A 23,797-nucleotide genomic window follows, 5' to 3' on the forward strand; every position below is an offset into this window, starting at 1 on the left:
ACAAACAGCACAATATTTGTATATTAACAGCAAAGTAGTTGGGATATTAACAGTGCAGTACTTTGAACATTAGTACTTATTTGGAGTTTTAAAAAATGTGTTTATGGGATGTGGGCATCGCTGGCAGCACGGTGGCATAGTGGTTAGCACTGTTGCCTCACAGCGCCAGGGACCCGGGTTCAGACCCGGGTTCAAATCTGGCCTCGGGTGACTGTCTGTGTGGAGTTTGCACATTCTCCCCGTGTTTGCGTGGGTTTCCTCCGGGTGCTCCGGTTTCCTCCCACAGTCCAAAGATGTGCGGGTTAGGTTGATTGGCCATGATAAAAAAAATTGACCCTTAGTGTTAGGGGGGATTAAATACGTGGGGTTACGGGGTTACGGGGATAGGGCTTGGGTGGGATGGCTGTCGGTGTAGGGACCGGGTGCTAGGGTTTGGATGATCAGCCATGATCTCGTTGAATGGCGGAGCAGGCTCGAAGGGCCGAATGGCCTACTCCTGCTCCTAGTTTCTATGTTTATTGCCCATCCCTAATTGCCCTTGTGAAGGTGGTGGTGAGCCACCTTCTTGAACCGCTGCAGTCCATGTGGTGAAGGTTCAGAACAGTATTTGAAGAGTATTAGTAGCAGAGTATTTTGTGTATTCACTGCATCGTATCTGGAGGGCACCATCCGCACAATATTTGGGTACATTAACAGCATAGTATTTGGATGATTATTAAAAGCACAGTGCTTGGAGATTTATTAACTGCATCATATTTGCAGGGCATTTTAAGCAGGAGGGGTATTATTAACACATATTTGGTGGGAATTATAACTAAACAGTGTTTGTTTTATTTTTTAAAAGTGTTGAACTGAAATGTAAAGCTTCTCCAAGTTGGATGGAAAACTTTACTTTTACGTGCACTTTTTCTTGCAACAACAGGAAAAAAAAGTTAACTCTCGGCATCATTTTGCAGTCTGATCCAGCCTATACTATATTTAATGAGACAGATGTATGCTGAATTAGATTTTTCCAGCTGATTACTGTATTCCTGGGAAGTAAAGCAGTATATCATACTAATTAAGGGAAATAATGTCCCACTTTATTATTCAGCGTATTTCTCAACATGAAGATATATCACACCCACGAGAAGAAATACAAAATCTTATAATCTAGCTTCAAGGCCAGAAGGCCACAGATTCGAGTTTTAGAGATGACTAATTTGCATTTCACAAGCTTTGTCAATTTGCAGACATTCAAGTGGAGCAGCGATGTGGAAGATAGCACCCCAACACCCAGTATAATTTAGAGGCGCTGTGGCCCAGTAGAGGGCAAATGACAAAACTTTGTAATGAGTTCAATAAAATCATCCATGGCTTCTGAATCGCAGACTTCATTGGTTCAGTAAACACACCAGACCTGACTTGAACAGAATATGTAGTGTTGCAAAAACAGAAAAAATAGAAAAGAAAGACTTGCATTTATATAGTGCTTTACAGCCAATGAAGTACTTTTGAAGTGTAGTCGCTGTTGTAAAGTAGGAAACACGGCAGCGAATTTGCGCACAGCAAGGTCCCACTTTCTTACTTTCTTCTTTGCTTAATTGTTACATCTGAAGTTCGTTTGGAAAAAATGGTGGGCCATCCCATTGGCACAGTGGGCAAATGCGTCACGTGGTGTGATACTGAGTTATACAGGCCTGGATTGTCTGACGCTTTGTTTGCAGCAAGTTATCAGCTGGGGGAATGGTGGTGCTGCTACAATTGCCCTCGGTGTTCCTGATTTTGGCAGGACAAAAATTCAGCCAGAGTTCTCTTTGTGTGTGCAGTGACTCCTGCTGCAAAGGCCACATGTGTAGACATCAATGGGCTTGGCTGTGATACCCCAAATGCTCAAATAGTCTGCTGATGGATGCTGACAGTTGGCTAGGCTCAAGCTTATCCAGCTGTAAAGGCGAGGCTAGCAGTGCACGACTCACCATCTTCAGAAGTAAAAGGAACAAACAATTGTTGGGGCAGGAAGAGTTAATAAAAACAAAACCATGGGAGATCAAAAACTTAGAACCCCTTGTAAATAAAAAACAGTGTCCTTGCAGACCAAAATGAGCAGAGATTAGAATTGGTTAGGTCCAGTTCTCTTGGTTATGCAGCATATCAAGAGGAGGTTAACGCTCCCAATAAAAACTAAAGAAATAAGTCTCCTAGGTTATTGGCATTGTATCTTTAACTGGAAGAAAACAAAGCCTTGGTTTCTGTATTTCTATTTATCAAAGAGCTCTGGATGCTTAATGTCAGTCAGAAGAAACTACACGCTTTTCAATTAAATAATTCAACAGTTTTAATATAAGATGGATCTCCTCCCATTGGCAAATTGAGAAAATGATCTGGCATGTGCTTTAATATTGCTGGCAACTTACCAAGGCAATTAAATATTCATTTTTTAATTAACATATACCAACTTTACTTAAGCTTAAAAAAAATTGCCTCTGGTTTGCAACTTTAATTTACTCAGTAGGAATATTTGCCTTTGGAATCAGAAACTTTACTTTTGCTTCTATTTATTCCTGTTATCGCAGTTGTGCATGAAAGTAGCCAGAAGGCACTGGAGCTCCTGTGTTTTGACATCAATGGAGCTCAGTTAGCTTTCTACGTAGAACGTAATGTGAATAATATAGTTACTAAAATTGTTAGAGAACACTGAACCCAAATTTACTACTCTAATTCCGTTCAGTCCAGTAGTGTTTCATTTCCCTGCTGGCTCTGTTGCTAAGTGCATCTTCCAAAGTAAAGCACTTACCAACTGCAACAGTTGGCACTAACCCTCCATAAACCTCAGCTCATCCAAAACTCTGCTGCCCATATGCTAACTCGCACCAAGTCCAGTTCACCCATCACCTCTGTGCTCTCTGACCTATATTGGCTCCTGGTCCGGCAATGCCTCAAATGTAAAGTTCTCATCCTTGCATTGAAATCCCTCCATGGCCTTGCCCCTGCCAATCTCTGTAACCTCCTCCAGCCCTACAACCCTCGGAGATCTCTGCGCTCCTCCCATTCTGACCTCTTCCGCGTCCCTGATTTGGCATTTTCCAATTTGCAAGTTCTCCCAATATCTCACTAGCTTTGTAAGATTTTGGTTTGGTGCATCTCATTAAACTGCGTATGGAGATGGTGTCTGATGTGGTCAGCATTGTTTTACTTGTTACTCCTGTGCACTATCAAAACATCAAACAAGAGATGATTAATATAATTTCATGTACTTACAAGCAGTTCCCCCATGGGTGATGCTGATGGTAAGTCAGAGGATACTCTGTCTTGTAACCGTATACCCTATGGCACATAATGTATATTCTGCCTTTAAAGCCACACGGTCCAATTGCTGGGTGTTCCTGATGTCAATTCGAGTCTAATTATTCTTAAAGAGATCCTGAAGTAAATTAAAGGTTGAAAGAAACCATCTGGTAGCGACTGGCTTTCTTTCTTTTTATTCTACTTATTTTTTTAAAGTGTGACACAGAAGCTTGCATCTGTGTCAAAGAATGGTAACTGAAGCGCAGGCAGGTAGTGCAGGAATCCCCTGCGGCCAGCCCCCTTTCCAACAGATATACCACTTTGGATACTGTTGGGGGGGATGACTCATCAGGGGAAGGCAGCAGCAGCCAACATCCTGGCACCATGGGTGGCTCTGCTGCACAGGCTGGGAGGAAAAAGAGTGGAAGAGCTATAGTGATAGGGGACTCAATTGTAAGGGGAATAGATAGGCGATTTTGCGGCCGCAATCGAAACTCCAGGATGGTGTGTTGCCTCCCTGGTGCAAGGGTCAAGGACGTCTCGGAGTGGCTGCAGAACATTTTGGAGGGGGAGGGCGAACAGCCAGTTGTCGTGGTGCACATAGGCACCAACGATATAGGTAAAAAATGGGATGAGGTCCTAAAAGCAGAATATAGGGAGTTAGGAGGTAAATTAAAAAATAAGGCCTCAAAGGTAGTAATCTCAGGATTGCTACCAGTGCCACGTGCTAGTCAGAGTAGAAATCGGAGGATATTTCAAATGAATATGTGGCTAGAGGAATGGTGCAAGGAGGAGGGATTCAAATTCCTTGGACATTGGAACCGGTTCTGGGAGAGGTGAGACCAGTACAAACAGGACGGTTTGCACCTGGGCAGGGCTGGGACCGATGTCCTAGGGGGAGTGTTTGCTAGTGCTGTTGGGGAGGGTTTAAACTAAAGTGGCAGGGGGTTGGCAACCTGAGCAGGGAGACAGAGGAAAGGGAAACGAGGAAAAAAGCAAAAGACAGGAAGGAGAAAAACAAAATTAGAAGGCAAAGAACTCAACGGTTTAAATCAAACATGGTCACAGTAAATAATAGTTCAAATAGGACTGAGAGCATTAAAAAAACAAGCCTGAAGGCTTTGTGTCTTAATGCAAGGAGCATTCGGAATAAGGTGGATGAATTAGCTGCGCAAATAGAGGTAAACGAATATGATTTGATTGGGATTACAGAAACATGGCTCCAGGGTGGCCAAGGCTGGGAACTCAACATCCAGGGGTATTCAATATTTAGGAAGGATAGGCAAAAAAGAAAGGGAGGTGGGGTAGCATTGCTGGTTAAAGAGGGGATTAACACAATTGAAGAAGGATATTAACTCTGATGATGCGGAATCTGTATGGGTAGAACTGAGAAATATCAAGGGGCAGAAAACGTTAGTGGGAGTGGTATATAGACCTCCAAATAGTAATACGGAGGTTGGGGATGGCATTAAACCGGAAATTAGGGACGCATGCAATAAGGGCACAGCAGTCATCATGGGTGACTTTAATTTACATATAGATTGGGCTAACCAAATTAGTAAAAATACTGTGGAGGAGGAATTCCTAGAATGTTTACGGGATGGTTTTCTGGAACAATATGTCGAGGAACCAACCAGAGATCAGGCCATCTTAGACTGGGTATTATGTAATGAGAGAGGATTAATTAGCAATCTTGTTGTACGAGGCCCCTTGGGTCAGAGCGATCATAATATGATAGAATTCTTCATTAGGATGGAGAGTGAAATAGCTGACTCGGAGACTAGGGTCCTGAATTTAAATAAAGGAAACTACGATGGTATGAGGCGCGAATTGGGTAGGATTGATTGGGGAATGTCACTCAAAGGGTTGACAGTGGATAGGCAATGGCAAACATTCAAAGACCGCATGGATGAACTACAGAAGTTGTTCATCCCAGTTTGGGATAAGAATAAAACAAAAAGGGTGACTCAACCGTGGCTAACAAGGGAAATTAGGAATAGCATAAGATCCAAGGAGAGGGCATATAAATTGGCCAGAAAAAGCGGTAACCCTGAGGATTGGGAGCAGTTTAGGATTCAACAAAGGAGGACAAAGGGATTAATTAAGAAGGAGAAAATAGAATATGAAAGTAAGCTTGTAGGGAACATAAAAACTGACTGCAAGGGCTTTTATAGATATGTGAAGAGAAAAAGATTAGTGAAATCAAGTGTGGGTCCCTTGCAGTCAGAAGCAGGGGAAGTTATAATGGGGAACAAAGAAATGGCAGACCAATTAAATGCATATTTTGGTTCTGTCTTCACAAAGGAGGACACAAATAACCTCCCAGAGATGTTGGAGAACATAGGGTCTGATGAGAGGGAGGAACTGAAAGAAATCAGTATTTGTAGGGAAATGGTGTTAGGGAAATTGACGGGATTGAAGGCCGATAAATCCCCAGGGCCTGATAATCTACATCCTAGGGAACTTAAGGAAGTGGCCCTAGAAATAGTAGATGCATTGCTGATCATCTTCCAAAATTCGCTGGAATCTGGAACTGTACCCATGGATTGGAGGGTAGCTAATGTTACCCCACTATTCAAAAAGGGTGGTAGAGAGAAAGCGGGAAATTATAGACCGGTAAGCCTGACATCGGTAGTGGGGAAAATGCTAGAGTCCATTATAAAGGATGTAATAGCTGAGCACTTGGAAAACAGTGACAGGATCGGACAAAGTCAGCATGGGTTTACAAAAGGTAAATCGTGCTTGACTAATCTACTGGAATTTTTTGAGGATGTAACTGGGAAAATAGATAAGGGAGAACCAGTAGATGTGGTGTATTTGGACTTTCAAAAGGCTTTCGATAAGGTCCCACATAAGAGATTAGCATGTAAAGTTAAGGCACATGGGATTGGGGGCAAGGTATTGATTTGGATAGAGAACTGGTTGGCGGACAGAAAGCAGAGAGTAGGAATTAACGGGTCTTTTTCCGAGTGGCAGGCAGTGACTAGTGTGGTACCGCAGGGATCGGTCCTTGGACCCCAGCTATTCACAATATACATTAATGATCTAGATAAGGGAACTAGATGTACTATCTCCAAGTTTGCAGACGACACAAAGCTGGGTGGGCGTGTGTGCTGCGAGGAGGACACCGAGAAACTCCAGGATGATTTGGACAGGTTGGGTGATTGGGCAGAAGTGTGGCAGATGCAATATAACGTGGATAAATGCGAGGTTGTCCACTTTGGTGTCAAAAACAGAAAGGCAGACTATTATCTGAATGGCAATAGATTGGGAGAAGGGGAAGTGCAACGAGACCTGGGTTTCCTTGTGCACCAGTCGCTGAAGGTAAGCATGCAGGTGCAGCAGGCGGTGAAGAAGGCAAATGGCATGTTGGCCTTCTTAGCGAAAGGGTTTGAGTACAGGAGCAAGGCTGTCCTGCTGCAGTTGTACAGGGCTTTGGTGAGACCACACCTTGAGTACTGTGTGCAGTTTTGGTCACCTTATCTGAGGAAGGATGTTCTTGCCATGGAAGGAGTTCAGCGAAGATTTACCAGGCTGATCCCTGGGATGGCAGGAATGACGTATGAGGAGAGATTGGGTCGATTGGGCTTATACTCGCTGGAGTTTAGAAGAATGAGAGGGGATCTCATCGAAACTTATAAAATTCTGACAGGTCTGGACAAACTAGATGCAGGTAGAATGTTCCCGATGGTCGGAGAGTCCAGGACCAGGGGTCATAGTCTAAGGATAAGGGGTAAGCCATTTAGGACAGAGATGAGGAAGAATTTCTTCACCCAGAGAGTGGTGAACCTGTGGAATTCTCTACCACAGAAGGCAGTTGAGGCCAAGTCCTTAAATATATTCAAGAATGAGTTAGATATATTTCTTAGAACTAAAGATATCAAGGGATATGGGGAGAAGGCAGGTACGGGGTACTGTGTTTGGATGATCAGCCATGATCTCATCGAATGGCGGAGCAGGCTCGAGGGGCCGAATGGCCTACTCCTGCTCCTATCTTCTATGTTTCTATGTTTCTATGAAGTACACACAATGCCTCAAAGCTTTGACATATGCTAGCAGATCCCCATGGCATTTCTCACAAGTGAGTCATAAGAATATAAGGACATAAGAAATAGGAGCAGGAATAGGTCACTTGGCCCCTCGAGCCTGCTCCGCCATTCAGTAAGATCATGGCTGATCTTGGGCTCAAAGCCACTTCCCTGCCCGCTCCCCATAACCCTTCACTCCCTTATCTTGCAAAAATCTGTCTATCTCCACATTAAATGTATTTAATGACCCAGCCTCCATTGCTCTCTGGGGCAGAGAATTCGACAGATTTACGTCCCTCTGAGAGAAGAAATTCCTCCTCATCTCAGTTCTAAAAGGGCGACCCTTTATTCTGAAACTATGCCCCCGAGTTCTAGGTTTCGCCATGAGGGGAAACATCCTCTCTGCATCTACCTTGTTGAGCCCCCCTCAGTATCTTATATGTTTCAACAAGATCACCTCTCATTCTTCTAAATTCCAATGGGTATAGGCCCAACCTGCTCAACCTTTCTTCATAGGTCATCCCCCTCATCTTTGGAATTAACCAAGTGAATCGTCTCTGAACTGCTTCCAATGCAAGTATATCCTTCCTTAAATAAGGAGACCAAAACTGTACACAGTACTCAAGGTGTGGTCTCACCAATACCCTGTACAGTTGTAGCAGTTCTTCCCTGCTTTTATACTCAAACCCCCTTGAAATAAAGGCCAACATTCCATTTGCCTTTTTGATTACTTGCTGTACCTGCATACTAACTTTTTGTGTTTCATGCACAAGGACCTCCATGTCCCTCTGAATTGTAGCATTTTGTAACCTCTTTCCATTTACATAATAATTTGCTTTTTTATTTTTCCTGCCAAAGTGGATAACCTCGCACTTTCCCACATTATAGTCCATCTGCCAAATGTTTGCCCACTCACTTAGCCTGTTAAATCCCTTTGCAGATTCTTTGAGTCCTCTGCACAACTTGCTTTCCCACCCATCTTTGTATCATCCGCAAACTTGGCTACATTATACTCGGACCCTTCATGCAAGTCATTAATGTAGATTGTAAATAGTTGAGGCTCCAGCACTGATCCCTGTGGCACCCCACGAGTGAACGTTTGCCAACTGGAAAATGACCCATTTATCCCGACTCACTGCTTTCTGTTAGTTAGCCAATTCTCTATCCATGCTAATATATTATCCCCAACTCCATGACCTCTTATCCTATGCAATAACCTTTTATGTGGTGCCTTATCGAATGCCTTCTGGAAATCCAAATACACCACACCCACTGGCTCACCTTTATCTACCCTACTCGCTACATCCTCAAAGAACTCCAGCAAATTTGTTAAACATGATTTTCCTTTCATAAAAGCATGCTGACTCTGCTTGACTGCATTATAATTTTCCAAATGCTTTGCTACCACTTCCTTACTAAAGGACTCCAGCATTTTCCCAATGACAGATGTTAGGCTAACTGGTCTATAGTTTCCTGCTTTCCATCTCCCTCCTTTCTTAAATAGGGGTGTTACATTTGCGGTTTTCCAATCCGCTAGGACCTCTCCAGATCCAGGGAATTTTGGTATATTGCAACCAATGGATCCACTATCTCTGCAGCCACTTCTTTTAAGACCCTGGGATGCAGGCCATCTGGTCCAGAGGACTTGTCGTCTTTTAGTCCCATTATTTTACCAAGTACTTTTTCCTTAGTGATAGTGGTTGTCTTTACTTCCCCCCCCCCTGTGGCCCCTTGATTATCCATTATTGGGATGTTGTTAGTGTCTTCTACCGTGAAGACAGATACAAAATATTTTTTGAGTCTCTGCCATTTCCCCGTTCCCCATTATTAATTCCCCATTCTCATCCTCTAAGGGACCAATGTTTACTTTAGCTACTCTCTTCCTTTTTATATACCTGTAGAAGCTCTCACTATCTGTTTTAATATTTCTTGCCAGTTTACTTTCATAAGTCATCTTCTCTCTGTTTATTTTTTTAGTCATCCTTTGCTGGTTTTAAAAAATTTCCCAATCCTCTGGCCTCCCGCCAATCTTCACAACATTGTATGCCTTTGTTTTCAATTTGATACCATCCTTTACTTCCTTAGTTAGCCATGGATAGTGCTCCCTTCTCTTAAAATCTTTCTTTCTCACTGGAATATATTTCTGTTGAGAGTTATGAAATATCTCCTTAAATGTCCACCACTGAATTTCAACTGTCCTACCTTTTAATTTATTTTTCCTGTCCACTTTAGCCAGTTCTGCCCTCATGCCACTGTAATTGCCTTTGTTTAAGATCAGGACATTGGTTTGAGATACAACTTTCTCACCCTCAAACTGAATTTGCAATTCAACCATGTTATGATCACTCTTACCTAGAGGATTCTTTACTATGAGTTCATTTATTAATCGTCTCATTACACAGTATGAGATCCAAGATAGCCTGCTCCCTGGTTGGTTCCATTACATACTGTTCTAGGAAACCATCCTGGATACACTCTATGAACTCCTCCTCAAGGCTACGATAGCAAATTTGATTTGTCCAATCAATATGGAGATTAAAATCACCCATGATTATTACCATACTTTATTTTACGGTCCTCCATTAATTGTTGATTTATACTCTGTCCAACAGTATTGCTACTGTTCGGGGGCCTGTAGGCTACACCCATCAGAGACTTTATCCCCTTATTATTTTTTATTTCCACCCAAACCGATTCTTCATCTTGATCTTCTGAGCCAATATCACTTCTCACCACTGCACTGATCCCATCCAGTTTATGCTGTTGCAAGTTGGAGGTGAGGGCGCTGAAAGGATTTGGAAATCTTTTGAATTTTCTATCCAGATTGCTGTGGATGCTCAGTCATTGGCCTGAATTTTGCTGGCGCTCAGAGGGCAGGTTTGGAGGCGGGTCCACTGTCAAAATCAAAAGCGGGCAGTATCCCACTCTAAACTCACTTCCTTGTGAGTTTCCCTAGTGCCAGCTCTGCCTGCTCTTTGCAGACCCACCACTAAGCGGCAGGTCATGCAATTGTGCTAGTTAAGAGGGTGTTTAAAGCAATTTAATCACCATTTTACCAGGTGCAAAGCATTTTCCCAAGCTTTCCACGAGGTTCCCATCGCTCGGGGATCACGCCAGGTAAGTATGTCGGGTTCTGAACAACTCTCCATTTCTTTGATTAGGTGACAGCTACAAAAGTGGTCTAAAAGCTAACATTTTACAGCTGGTCACATTCCAATGTCAGAAGCTGAAGCATTAATGATTTGGAACCCACTTTTGAGCTTTATGCACTTTTGAAGCATTTGGAGTAATCTCTTTATCCACTGTCACCTCCTTGGAACAACCTAACTCAACATTGACAAATCGCTTCTGTCATCTCAACCTCATCTACCATCTATTCCATCAGCATCGGTGCCCTTGAAAAAATCTCACCTTGGTCCTCAGAATCCCACCACGATCAGCCCCAACACCAGCATCACCGGGCACACCAGCAGCATCAACATCCACAGCAACCTTCTCCGCAATCAACCGATGCTGCACTGAACACAGGGTATCATCACCCATGCACATTGTTGCCTGGGACACCAACGATGGCCACACCATGTCCAGATTTGCTTCACTTAACACTTGACACCATGGCTGCCACATGATGCCCCAGGTTGTCACCACCCCACACCAGCACCATAAAGCATCCCTACAATGCCCAAGCCATTCCTTTCACACTCATCACCATTGCGGGGGCTGGGGACATTATGTCTCACCATTCACTGCAACTCACTAAGCCACTTCCAAAGGTGCACACAAATCTGTGCAAGAATGCAAAGTGTTCAAAATAAAGATTTCAATGTTTGACAGCACATTACCAAAACTTCACATGAACATTGGCTAAAACATCCAAGTGCCTACCCTTGAGCGTAGTTAGTTGGTATGTTTGCAGTAGGATGAGGTGAGTGTGAGGGGTGGCTAGTGAGATGGGAAAGTGATAATGTAGATAGAAAGGGATGGGTGGAGGTGCAAGGTAAGTTGGTGTAAGTAAAGATGTGCAGGAGTAGGGTAGGGAAGGCAGAGTGATGGGGATGTGATGAGTGGCACAGCAGGATGAGGTTGAGTGTGGCTTGGCAGTAACGTTTCGTGATCTACTGAGATCATTGAAATGTTTGCACCACTGCAGCCTGGTCCTCCTGATGACATCCCTGCTTGTGCCCTCCTGTGCAATGTGCAACCAGGCTGCGTTGGTCTCCTGGGGAGATGTCTTCTGCCCATTGGAAGGGAAGAGAACCTTCATGCATTCTGTGACTCCCTCCATAAGCATATAGAGGGAGAGCCTGGGTGCAGCCGTGCACCTTTGTGCAGTGCTTGTCAGTGTTTGGGGCACCTCAATGCTGTAGAACATTGACAGCACAACTATCAAAATGAATGTGGACATGGCACCTTTAAGGAAACCGGATAATGACGTGTCATCAGATGACGTCATCAGACCCGCTTCCTTTTAATTGGCTGGGAACCTCGCAGGGCTGGCTTAATAAGCCCAATCAGGGCAAAATTACTTGGAGGAGGCGCGATGAAGATGGGTGCGGAGTTTGAGGCTGCTGTCTGCTCCGGCCGCACTGGACTCGCCAGGGCTGGTGAAATCGCCGCCCTAGAGTGTGTTTAAGACTGAGATTGATGGATTTTTGGGCACTAAGGGAATCAAAGGATATGGAGATAGGGCAGGAAAGTGGACTTAATGTAGAATTTCAGCCCTGATCTTATTGAATGGTGGAGCAGGCTCAAGGGCCCATATGGCCTAATCCTGTTCCTATTTCTTATGTTCTTAGGTTCTTATAAAAGAAGTTTGTAAGAGATCTCCCAAGAGACACTGGAGTAAGTTTTATTTTGCTTCCTGGAAAATAAATAAATATATAAACGGGATCTTTTCCTTCTAGCAGCGATGTTTCGGTGGTATGGAACATCTGCTCGCCACCCCGACACTGTTGCAAACTCAACCCTGTTTCCTGGGCCAGGGCTCATTACAGATGCATGGCAGGCTCCCAGTGGGATGCCTGTCGCAAAAGGGAGCTCACCAGAGCTTGGCCATAAAAGCCTAGCGTTGCGGCAACTAAAATATAAAGAGGCGGCTGACCATTTGAAGCGGTGGAAAAGCTCCACGGACTGATGGGGCAGAAAAGCTCTAAGGACTGATGGAGCTGCAGCCTTGTAGGCCTCAGCAGAGATCGAAGCCTACGCAGATAAGTTCTTTGGATACCAGAGTGGGGAGAGAGAGCGGAGTCTGCTACAAAATCATGATCTCTACTTCCCATGGACAGCAGCTACCTTTGACATGGTGGTCCTGGGAAGCAACGGTAACACAGGTGGATGGGAGGGGATTTTCTCGGGAGCACCCTTTGCATATGATGAACTGGGAAGAGTGGCTAGCAGCAGAACTAGTGGGGCAAGAGGGAAGAAATCCAGGTCAGCACTGTGGTGGCATTTGGACTAACTTGCTGAATTTTCCCTTATTTTCCACCACTATCAGCGAGACTATGGACAAAAGCCCAGCCCATAGTGTTTTTCTTACCTACCGGTGGTTAGGTAGTGAAATAATTAAATAAACCTACTCACCTCGCATATCACATTTACATATATATCATATATCAAATAAATCAATGAATCTCTGCCTGTTATATGGTGTAAGAGGTCCGAACCCTTACTGTTCATCTAATTATGGTGTGGGGAAGGGAGATGGATATTTCAAACAGCAAATCAGGGCATGATCTGTAAATGGCCAGTCTTGCTGTTAATCATAAAACTATGAATTGAAGGCTTAATTTCACGGTGAAAACTATAGCCATCATATCTTGTTCCATTTCTTCAACCGAGAGTCATGGGTTTAGGAGCTCCCATAAACTCCAGGCGCAGATCTCTGACAGAAAATATTGGAGGCATTGCTAACACAAAATGCTATTGTATTACAGTAGTGAGTTTAATCATTTTCTTGAATTCATGTTAATGACAAATCATATTTCCTGACCTACGTTTCTTACCTTAGTAAGAATCCAAGTTGGCAACTGAGGGTACAGGAGACTTTGGTTTATCCGGAGGTTGTATGTCCGGAAACCTCGATCTGCCGGCAGAAATCAGGAGCTGTTCTGTTAGGTTGTTTTTCTTCTCGTGGCTTTTTTTTCCAACAGTCAGGCTTTGGAAAGTCTCTCTGAAGCTGTTGCTAAGCTACAGAGACGCTTCCAAGGTATGGGCCGACTGTTTGAAGCTGTTGCTAAGCAACAGTGTTTGTTGTCAGATACGGACTCCGTATGCTTCAACATTAACTTTGTATGTCTGGCAGTTTTGATAGATCGGCAACAGCTCGGTCCCGTCGGTGTCGGATATAACAAAGTTTCCTGTAGTTTCAAAAACTTAGCTCCTTTTTAAAAAAAAGTTAGTTGCTATTTGTTGTTTGTGAATAAGACATTTGAGCCAATTAAGTGCAGTGTGACACAAAATTTGCATATAGAGAGGCTCAATGCCTGAGGTGTCTGACATTAATAAGTGTTTAATAATGGATCTTCTGTTGATGGTACATCAAATGTTTTATAAAGACAGGAACTGCTGCTAAGGCGAAGCTGAGAATGAAAATGCAAAAGATTGTGGTGATATTTATTATATTGAGAGGCTTTGTTCTGGTTTTTACCCAGAAAATGTACCACCTATTCCTTCCCCATCTTGGATTTAATGATTGGCCCAGAAATTCGGGTCTCCACGGGTGAGTACGCATGGGGCACTCACCCGTAGGCCGAATGGAATTGCCGGTTTCCTGCATGCACTGTGCATGCGCGGGAAACCGGCACTTCCGATCCTCTGAACGAAAAGGTTCAGAGGTTGAACGTGCGCACAGGGGAGGCTGCGTGTGCACTTTGACTTAGGTTTTTTTTACCGGTTTTCCCGGGAGGGTAAGCCTGCAGGATTTGCACATTTAAAAAGCAGGCGCAAGGCCTGCTTTTTGCAAGGTAAGTGGTCAATTAATTAAAATTAAAACATTTTTTCCACAGGTTTATTATTTTTAAATACTTTAAAGCAAGGTAAGTTTATTTTTAGCCCTGTTATAATATAAAATTATTTTTTTCAAAAATTTAAATTATTGTTTAAAATAGTTATTTAATGTAATTTATAGTCTATTTAAAAAGTGTGATTTAAAAAAAAAATTATTTGAAGGTTTACTGCTATTTTGGGCCCGTAGTATTTATAAGTTTTGACAGGTCTACCTTTTCCCTCCTCCGATTGGCTGCCCATGGCTCACGTGATCCCAGGGGACGCATCGCACTAACCACGCCCCTGGGACACGCAAGCACAGTGTGCCGGGAGCTGGGACAGGCCCCGGAGCGGAATTCCATGGGGCCCTACAGCTCAACTGCTGGCGCGCAAGGTAAGTGCAGGTCGGGGGCTTGCACCTGTGGGAAGCCCCCGACCTGAATTTCTGGGCCAATGTTTAAAAATAAAAATGAAAATTTTCCAAGGAATTAACTAGAACCCTATTCATGAGGCCACATTCAGTGCAGAGATGCTGAGACCAAATGTTGCAACCCAGGACCTTGCAGGTCTACATGGTTCAATAGCGTATTCCATGGCGCATTTACCTTCCGACCCAACAGCTCAACATCCTATTAGCTTTGTTGATTGTCGCTCTGCATTGATGGGACATGTTTAGCATTGAGTCGACTAAAACTCCTAGCTCTCTTTCAACTTCATTCTTGTCTGTTTCAATACCACATTAGAGTATCCATGTTATCTATTTTTCTTCTTATGAGTAGCACTTTACATTTCTCTGCATTCAATTTCATCTGCCATTGTTCTGCCCACTTACAGATCTGTAATACCTGAGCAACGTCTTCTAATTTCACTGCCCCTTGTAGTTTGGCATCATCTACAGAAGTTGACCACTTTACATTGAGTTTCTAATCCAAGTTATTTATGTAAATTAGAAACACTAATAGTCCCAGCATGAACCCCGAGACACCCCACTCAGTAGTTCCTACCACACTGACATAAGTTCTCTAAAGACTATTCATTGTTTTCTACCCTTCAACCAGTTTCTGATCCAATCACAGGGTTTACTCTGAATCCACACAGCTTTTGAGTTTAATTAATAGCCTTTTGTGTGGAACTTTGTCAATTGCCTTTTGGGAGTTGAGGTACATAGGGCTAGATTTTCAGTTGCTTGCGCCAGCAGTTAGCGCCTTAAGAGAAGTGATTTTTGGGCGCTATGCGTGTAGCGCCCGGGCGCAGCGCAGTTTGCGCCCCGCCCCAAATTAAGTTGCCCGTTAGCGCCGGCGCAAAGTTTAGCGGCCGCCCGGATGCGCGCGCAGAAAATGACGTCACATCCTCGTGCAACGCCCTTTGGCCGCCCCGAATCCAAACTTCAGTCGGACCGCCCCATTGTGCGACTGGCGTCCAGAGCGTTTGTAAAATGGAACGCAACACACCCTGGGGAGCGCAAATTAAAGGGCACTCCTCCTGCACTATAAAAGGCAGTCTGCATGTGTTGTGTGGAAGGATCCAGTGTGTTGTTGTGAACGGTGTATTTATGTTTCCCACCACCACCTCCTCCTCCTCCTCATCCTCCTCCTCCTCCTCCTCCTGTTCCCCCCCAGACTCTGCCTTTGAAAAAAACACATGCACCCTTCCCCTTTAAGAGCTCACTGGCACCAGAGTGTCTGCCGTGCGCTGCGCCCGAGCTCGGGTGTTGCGCACTGCACCGCCGGCTTAGCGCCTAAAGATAGTAGTGGAACGCCTCTTTTAGCGCTCCACCAACCTCTTAGGGCGAAGCCACTGAATTTCCGGCAACGGGGCGCTACTTTGGGGCGGGCGCTAACTTCGGGCGGGCGCTAAGGTTAGCGCCCCAAAACTGTCTATACTGAAAATCTAGCCCACAGAGTTTCCCAGAGTTCACTTGGGTTGTCATTTCCTCAAAGAAATCGAGGAGGTTGGTCAGGTAGAATTGTCCCCTTTTGAATCCATGCTGACTGCTGTTAACTAGGTTATTATTATGCAGATGATCCTTAAGTTTATTCCTGATAATGGATTCCATTATTTTACATGGAATGGAACTAACACTAATAGATCTGTAGTTGCTTGTGTCTATTTTGTCACCCTTTCTGAATATACCTCCTCAGTGTCCAGTGACTCCCTCATAATGATTGCCAGTGCCTTCGCAAATCTCCACCTTGATCTCTCTCAGCATTCTGAGATAAGTATCATCTCACCCTGGGGATTCTGCTTACTCTGTGCAGGACTTCCATCTCATTGATAACAAAAGCCATTGGGGGAGAAATTCCCCTGGTTTGCGCCTCCCGTTAGCACCTGCGGGGGCGGTAACGGGATGCTAAGGGGTTACCGATTGGGCGCGGCAAATTCACCGATGCACGCTAAGGCTTACCGCCTCGTTCTCTTGCGCCCCGAAAATCGTGACATCATCCAGTGCGCAGTGCCCCGTTAGTGCCCTGGAAGTGATATTCACTTCTGCCCCCTGCAGCATCGTCAGGTGTCAACAGCGGCAGCTGCAGGACGCTTTCGGCTGAAAATTCAGTAGCCTTAGCGCCTCATTTGAGGCGCTAGAGGGCCTTGCGCCGGAGTTATGGCCAGTAGTGAAATTCCCTGGGGCCCTAAATCGGCGTTGCTCCGGTAGCGCTGCGCCGGCACCGATGACGTCATCGGTGTGCGCAGCGTCCCGGTTGCTGTGGTAACCCGCCCGAACTCCGAAATTGAGTTGCGGCCGCCTCGCCCGTGGCAGCTGCAACCAGCGTTTTGTCAGAGGTGCCTTACTGCAGTTAGCGCCGGCGCATTAAAGGCCCCGCGGCGGCCGGCCGCTTTCCCGCCGGCCGCCTGCCCGCAGCTCCCTCCCCGGACTTCTCTCCCCCCCCCCCCCGGAACAGATGCAAGCCCGGCACTTGTCCGAGGTGCCGGGCTCATTTTTAAGCAGATTTGCGCGGGCCGCGGCCGGGTGCAGGCAGCTCCTCCTTAACGGAAGGAGGAGGCCTGCACTTCCCCAGCCTGCCGCACCGCATCGGGTGCCGCAGCGCCAGAATTGCGGCGCGAAACGGCAGTTAGCGCCCTTTTCCAGGCGATAAGACCCTTCAGTAGCGCCGGCAGCCGTTTGGGCGCGGCGCCACTGAATTTTTGGCGCGCGCAGGGGACTTAGCGCCGGCACTAATTTCTGGCGCTAAAGCCCTGGCTAAGCCAAAACTCAATTTCTAGGCCTTTGTCACCTCGGCTGGCCGCTTGGGGAGCGCTATTTAAAGGCAGTGGTGGTCAGGTAGGGCAAATTTTATTTATGTCCCCACTCTGGTGCCTCCTGCATTCTTTTGCTGCCGTGATTGCTCAGCCCTGCACTCTCTTAGAGTGCTTGGGGCTGCCATGTGCGTTGCACAGGTGCCATTGCCCAACTAACACAGCCTGAAGATTCATTCAATGCAGCATTGGCCCTTCCCTTTACGGGAGGGAAGGAGCCTGTAAAGACGGCAAAGCTGCCCCAAACATTGCTCAGCGCTCTGCCGATACCGCCCCTCTCACTCCCTTTAGTGCTCCAGCGGACGTGGTAGCGCTTGATTTGGCGCTCCACTTCCCACTTGGAGCACTAAAGCGGAAGTTCCTGGCAGCAGCAAATCTTTTTTGCCCGGTGATACTTTTACACTCCCTGAAAAGTTATCGCCCCCAAATGGGACGCTACGTAATGTCTAGCCCATTGATTTTACAGGTTTTTCAAGAACCAGAATCTTTGCTCAGTTTACACAATGGTGCAATTAGCTCCAGATAAACACTGACGTGATCTGCACAGATGTCTCCCCCACCAACCCAACTCATGATTTTTCCCTGTTTGCAGGTTTCCCTCTGTGAACTCCCACTGGACCACCACTGGTCAGAGATCTGGTTTCCCATCTCCTATGCAGGGAAGTGCCGAGCGTCAGTTCAGGGAGTCTCTATAACAGTACAGTTGAAATCAGAATTGTCACAGTGTGGGGAAATTAAGCCTGTATTCCTTCCATTCACCGTGCATTGATATCTCAATTTAATAGATTATTTTGCACCAGCCCAGGCATTCAATTGTAATCCGTCAAACTGATTCCTATTCTTTCCCAATACATGCAATTCCTGATCCATGTTCAACAATTAAATTCAAAGCTCTGATCCAAGCGTGAAATTTCCCAATCATTATTTGGTGCACTAACTAGAATCAATCTGCTGCTAAATTTCATCCAAAGGGAGCAGCAAAAGGTTTGAAGTCTAATCAATTGTACGTAAAGCACCTGCTTTTGTTAAGTATTTTCTTTGAGATTGAACTGCTGATTGAATGATTAGAGGCGCTGTAGTTTTAAGATTTGCAAATTGGCCACTTTTTTATCTTAGCTGTGAGGGAAGCCCTGCTCCAAAGATGGATTTCCTCAGCAAACCAGTTATCAGTTAACTGCTATTACTTTAGAAGGAAGAGAAGCATCAGCAGAGTCATTGGCGTTTGTTTTGTTCAGGCAGGCAGATTCAAACTTATGTTTTCCAGTGTCCTAGTTTCCTCAGCCTCCCCATTTCCAATGGAATCTGTTGAGCATCACTATTTTTCTGGAGGCGTCACTTTTAGTTACGTGCTTGTTTCTGCGGTGAATTTTTGTTGTGATTTTTCCATTAGATTCCAACTTACATTAAAATGCATCGACATTTTCCTGATGCCCTCAGTACTATTCTCTTAAAGAATGCTTTCCCAAATGTCCTGATTTTGGTAAGAAAGAGCATCCATTGTTTCCCAATGACAAAACAAAGCCTGCAAACAATACACGGCATGCGATATATATCATTTCTACCTATACCATGTAGTCAGCTTGGTTACCATGCATCAAAGCACCTACCTACATGATACAGATGGGCATTATGCATTCAGTTAGTTATCAAAACCAGCTTGGTCATATGTACCACAAGATGTCACCATTGTGCTTTCTTTTGTGCTGGCCCCTGCAATGCTTGCAATCCTCCAGTAATGCCAATTGTTCCCCTTCCAAAATCAGTCTCGCCATTTCAGCTTTGACTTGTCACAGGGTCTTTTTGCAGCTGGGATCTCTACCATCATGGCCCTGTGGGTAGCGGAGCGGGCCCAGGGGCCATGTAGCCTGGTCCTGCTCCTACTTCTTGTGTTCTAATTCTGCTAGATTTTAGGAGATGGTTCTATTCACAGGGATTAGTGGAGACATCGAACAGGCTGCCAGTTAGGTGTCCTTCAAGAGCAAATTGGGCCTGTTCCTGGCTGGGGTGGAGATCACCTTTTACAGAAGGTAAGTACTGTTGGAAATACAGGGACAGAGTGATCTCCTGGACGAGTTTCGATCGCCTAGATGGGTCGGAGAGGAATTTCCCAGATTTTTTCTCCCAAATTGGCCATTGGGTTTTTTATCTGGTTTTTCGCCTCTCCCAGGAGATCACATGGGTTCGGGTGGGCTGGAGAGTGATAGTAGATTTGAGGTTAGGATCAGATCAGCCATGATCTTACTGAATGGTGGAGCAGGCTCGAGGGGCCGATTGGCCTACTCCTGCTCCTATTTCTTATGTTCTTATGTTCTTATCAGCCATGTGGCACATGCTTTCTGGCCATCACAATCCACAATCTTCTCATCATAACATACCACTGACTGCACACAGGCCATTCCTTCTCATTACTCACTTGTTGCTCACTTTAACTTTCCTCCTGAAAAAGTGTAGCCTAAAGCTTTCTGCGCTTTAAATACCTTCATCGGGTTCTGGCTCTCAGGACCATGCAAGTGTCAACAATAAGAACAACGGTTTGCATTTATATCATCCTTTTTAATATAGTAAATGTCCAAAGAAGAAATGGATTAAGGGTGAGGTGAGGTGACCGAAGACATGGTCAAAGCAAAAGGTTTTGAGGAGGATTTTGAAGATGGGGAGAGAAGCAGAAAGGCAGAGGAATTTAGAGAAATCCAGAGAGTCAAAACGAAACAGCTGATGACTGTGGCACTAATAATTGAGCAGAAGGGGGAGAAGTGCAGGAGGATAGATTTATCTCAAGCTTGAACCTAGGGCTAGAGCAATGTACAGAAGTAGGATGGGAGGAGGCTATGGGGACATTTTTAATTGAAGATGATGGGCAAGCAGAACTTAGTGTGGTACCAAATGGAGGCAGCAAAGGTTAGGTTGAGTGTGAGTATATGTGAGGTGGAGCTTGGAAGGCTGGCAAAGTGAGCATTGGAGAAGTTAAGCTTGCATGTGATTAAAAACATGAATAAATGTTTCAGCAGCAATGCGGGTAAAGTAAGGTAAGATTCAAGTGATGCTGTGTGGCTAGAAATATGCAGTATGTAAGAACATAAGAAATAGGAGCAGGAGTAGGCCAATCGGCCCCTCGAGCTTGCTCCGCCATTCAATAAGATCTTGGCTGATCTTCTACCTCAGCTCCACTTTCCTGCACTATCCCCATATCCCTTGATTCCCTTAATATCCAAAAATCGATCGATCTCTGTCTTGAATATACTCAATGACTGAACCTCCACAGCCCTCTGGGGTAGAGAATTCCAAAGATTCACCACCCTCTGAGTGAAGAAATTTCTCCTCATCTCAGTTCTGTGACCCCTGGTTCTAGACTCCCCAGCCAGGGGAAACATCCTCCCTGCATCTACCCTGTCAAGCCCTGTAAGGATTTTGTATGTTTCAATGAGATCACCTCTCATTCTTCTAAACTCCAGAGAATATAGGCCTAGTCTACTCAATCGCTCCTCATAGGCCAAAGCCCCCCATCCCAGGAATAAGTCTGGTGAACATTTGTTGCACTCCCTCTATGGCAAGTATATCCTTCCTTAGGTAAGGAGACCAAAACTGTATACAATACTCCAGGTATGGTCTCACCAGGGCCCTATATAATTGCAGTAAGACATCTTTACTCTTATACTCAAATCCTCTTGTAATAAAGGCTGACATAAAAAAACTACTAGGCACTTGGTCAGAGTATTAAACAAGGCTTTAATTGACTGTTTCACAACATGGAAGTCTAGTTATCCTTCACTAGTTCCTGTTTACAAAATGTCCCTGAGCAAGCTGGGCTCGTGCCCGAGAATTTATACTCTCCCTGGACAGCGCCACTAGCAGTCCGCCCAGTATATTTCATAAGTCATTTCTACAAGAATGGCATGATTTATGTCAAAGGCCAACATACCATTTGCTTTCTTAATTGCTTACTGTACCTGCATATTAACTTTCAGTGATTCGTGTACAAGGACACCCAGGTCCCTCTGAACACCAACATTTCCCAATCTCTCACCATTTAAAAAATACTCTGCTTTTCTATTTTTCCTACTGAAGTGGATAACTTCACATTTCTCCACATTATATTCCATTTGTCATGTTCTTGCCCACTCACTTAGCCTATCTATATCCCCTTGAAGCCTCTTTGCATCCTCCTCACAACTTAGATTCCCACCTAGCTTTGTATCATCAGCAAACTTGGATATATTACATTTGGCCCCCTCATCCAAATCATTGATATAGATTGTGAATAGCTGAGGCCCAAGCACTGATCCTTGCAGTACCCCACTAGTCACAGCCTGCCAACCCGAAAATGACCCGTTTATTCCTACTCTCTGTTTTCTGTCCGTTAGCCAATCCTCAATCCATGGTAATATATTTGCCCCAAACCCATGAGCCCTAATTTTGTTTAATAACATCTTGTGCGGCACCTTATCGAATGCCTTCTGAAAATCCAAATGCACCACATCCACTCATTCCCCTTTGTCTATTCTGTTAGTTACAACCTCAAAAAATTCTAACAGATTTGTCAAACATGATTTCCCCTTCATAAATCCGTGTTGACTCTGCCCAATCCAGTTATTATTTTCTAAGTGCCCTGTTACCATGTCCTTAATAATAGATTCTAGCATTTTCCCTACTACTGATGTCAGGCTAACTGGTCTGTAGTTCCTCGTTTTGTCTCTCCCTCCTTTCTTAAATAGTGGGGTTACATTTTCTACCTTCCAATCCATGGGAACCGTTCTAGAATTGGTGATAGATATGATATGTGGTTTGATGGCCATCTCAATGTTGAACAAGCTACTGAGGTCGATGGAAAACTAGCCTCATACAATTATTTGTCTCTGTTTCTCTCTTCTAGAGTATTTCAACAGTCAGGATTTTTAAAAAGTAAGTTAGCAAATGATCTCTGTTGCTCAAATTGCAAGAATTGCATGTATATGAAAAAGCCACATTAGCCAACATAATGAATACATTATTATTGAGCTAAGTGGTAGTACTCACCTCTGAGTCAGAAGATTTTGGGTTCCAGTCCCACTCCAAGACTTGCGCAAATAATCAAGGCTGACACTTCAGTGTAGGAATGCTATATTGTTGGAGGGACCATCTTTTGGATGAGACATCAAATTGAAGTGTTGTCTACCTGTCCAATTGGATGCTAAAGATCCCGTGAAACGACTTAACAAAGAGCAGAGAGTTCTCTTAGTGTTCTGATCAATATTCATCCCTCAACCAACTCATCCCTCAATATTCATCCCTCAACCAACTCATCCCTCACCAAAACACATTAACTGGTGGCTTATCTCATTTATGGTTTATGGGATCTTGCTATGTACAATTGATGCCAAATTTACCAACAAAGCATCAATGACTACACTTTAAAAATAAGCAACTTATTAGCTATGAAGTGCTTTGGAACATCCTGACTGCATAAAAGACACTATATAAATGCAAATTCTTCCCATTTTAATGTGTTCTGATCCATAGGTTAATAGCTCTGTGTCAAACGGGCCAGAAATTCGGGTCGGAGGCTTCCCACGGGTGCAAGCCCCCGACCTGCACTTACCTAGCGCGCCGGCCGTTGTGCTGTGGGCCCGCGTGGGATTCCGATCCTGGGCCTGTTCCAACTGCTGGCGCGCAGTGCTTGCGTATCCCAGGGGCGCAGTTAGTTCGAAGCGTCCCCTGGGATCACATGGGCCATGGAGAGCCAATCGTAGCAGGGAATCTCTATTCATAGATTTGACAGGAAGATCTGTCAAATCTATGAATAGAGATCGGCCCCAAAACCTAACTAAAACTTCAAATAATTTTTTTTTTAAATCACATTTTAAAAATAACTATAAATTACATAAAATAACTATTTTAAACAATAATTAAAATTTTTGGAAAAATTAATTACAGTTTTTAACGGGGCTAAAAATAAACTTACCTTTCTTTTAAAGTATTTAAAAATAATAAACCTGTGGAAAAAATGTTTTAATTTTACTTAATTCACCACTTACCTTGTTAAAAGCAGGCCTTGTGACTGTTTTTAAACATGCAGCTGCTAGAGACTTACCCTCCTGGAGAAACTTGTAAAAGAAACGGAAGTTCCAGGCATACGTGCTGCCTCTCTGCCGCAAGCGTTCGACCTGTGAACCTCGTCCTTCAAGGGAACGGAAGTCCGGTTTCCAGCGCATGCGCATTGCATGCATGAAACCGGCACTTTCATTGGGCCTACGCGTGAGTACCCAGCGCGTACTCACCCTTGGGGA

The 23,797-nt window shown here is 44.6% G+C and overlaps 1 protein-coding gene and 1 long non-coding RNA gene across 9 annotated transcripts in view; one reads left to right on the forward strand and one right to left on the reverse strand.

Annotated features, from left to right (window-relative positions):
• Positions 1–23,797, forward strand: part of adgrb1a (adhesion G protein-coupled receptor B1a) — a 658,584-nt gene that overhangs the window by 58,508 nt on the left and 576,279 nt on the right. The gene's annotated exons all lie outside the window — the stretch shown is intronic.
• LOC147114620 (uncharacterized) lies at positions 1,063–23,775 on the reverse strand. 2 transcript variants are annotated; one of them, XR_015078964.1, is made up of 2 exons: positions 23,602–23,775; positions 1,063–1,961 (listed from the first exon to the last, which is right to left on the reverse strand). It is a non-coding gene; the product is annotated as an uncharacterized LOC147114620 (long non-coding RNA). The 2 variants fall into 2 exon arrangements; XR_015078965.1 differs by lacking the exon at positions 23,602–23,775 and adding an exon at positions 13,298–13,375.

This window comes from Somniosus microcephalus, chromosome 7, assembly GCF_052327205.1.
Source record: "Somniosus microcephalus isolate GS21.2 chromosome 7, FLI_Smic_1.0, whole genome shotgun sequence".
Lineage (NCBI taxonomy): Eukaryota > Metazoa > Chordata > Chondrichthyes > Squaliformes > Somniosidae > Somniosus > Somniosus microcephalus.